This window comes from Crocodylus porosus, unplaced genomic scaffold (genome assembly GCF_001723895.1).
Source record: "Crocodylus porosus isolate Cpor-Errol unplaced genomic scaffold, CroPor_comp1, whole genome shotgun sequence".
NCBI lineage: Eukaryota > Metazoa > Chordata > Crocodylia > Crocodylidae > Crocodylus > Crocodylus porosus.
In genome coordinates, this window is record NW_017728918.1 from 77,509,885 (window position 1) to 77,511,091 (window position 1,207).

Consider the following 1,207-nt stretch of genomic DNA (forward strand, 5'->3'; position numbering starts at 1 on the left):
GTGCTGCCTAGACTTTCCCAATCTTAGGAAGCAGTCTGGGGACAGAACAAGTACAGTGGAAGGTCTGGGTCAGTACTTATTTGATACATTCTGGTTTGGAAAGGCAACTTCCAACCCACTAAAAGTGGTAGGAACTGAAGTGCTCAGTACTGTGCAGAATCAGGCCCTAGAAAAATAATCCTGTCCAAAAAAATGGAAAATAACCCAGTCTGTGATGCCAGCCTGCTTCCCCCACACTCCTGTCTGCATTTCCTCCAACACATATCTACCTACATTCTCTCCTGCATGAACCCACCTGCATTTTTCTGAGCAGGGACTGGGACATCCCCCCCACTGGGGTCCTGGACGGACCCAGGGGAGGCACAGCCAGGCCCAGAGTCAGTGAGGACGTAGCCATGGAACTTCTGGTGGGACTAAATGTGTTCAGATCAGCAGGTCCTGATGATTTCCACCCAAGAGTGCTGAGGGAATTGGCAGGGGTCATTGCAGCACTCCTGGCACAGCTTTACAAGCACTTGTGGTACTCTGGCAAGGTGCCAGATGACTGGAAAAGGATCAATGTCGTCCCCATTTTCAAAAAAGGGAGGAAAGAGGAGCCAGGAAACTATAGGCCTGTTAGTCTTACCTCAGTCCTGGGAAAGCTCTTTGAAAAAATTATCCAGGAGCAGATCTGCAAGGGACCAGCAGGGGAGATTATGCTTTGGGGCAATCAACGTGGGTTCACTAGAGGGAGGTCCTGTCAGACCAACCTGCTGCCTTCTATGACCAGGTCACAAAATCCTTGGACACAGGTGTTGCAGTGGATGTAGTCTTTCTGGAATTTAGGAAGGCCTTTGACACAATCTTTCACCCCATTCTCATTAAAAAACTAGGGGACTGTGCCATTGACACCTACACAGTCAAATGGGTCACTAACTGCCTGGAGGACCACACCCAGAGAGTGGTGGTGCATGGGTCACTTTCAGCCTGGAGGGATGTGGGCAGTGCAGTCCCCCAGGGCTCAGTCCTTGGACTTGCACTGTTCAACATCTTCATCAGTGACTTTCATAGATTTCATAGACATCGGGGCTGGAAGGGACCTCGGGAGATCATCGAGTCCAGCCCCCTGCCCAAAGTGCAGGATGTCAGCTGGGGTCATAGGATCCTGGCAAGATAAGCATCCAATTTACTCTTGAAGGTATTCAGTGTAGGTGCTTGAACCACCTCC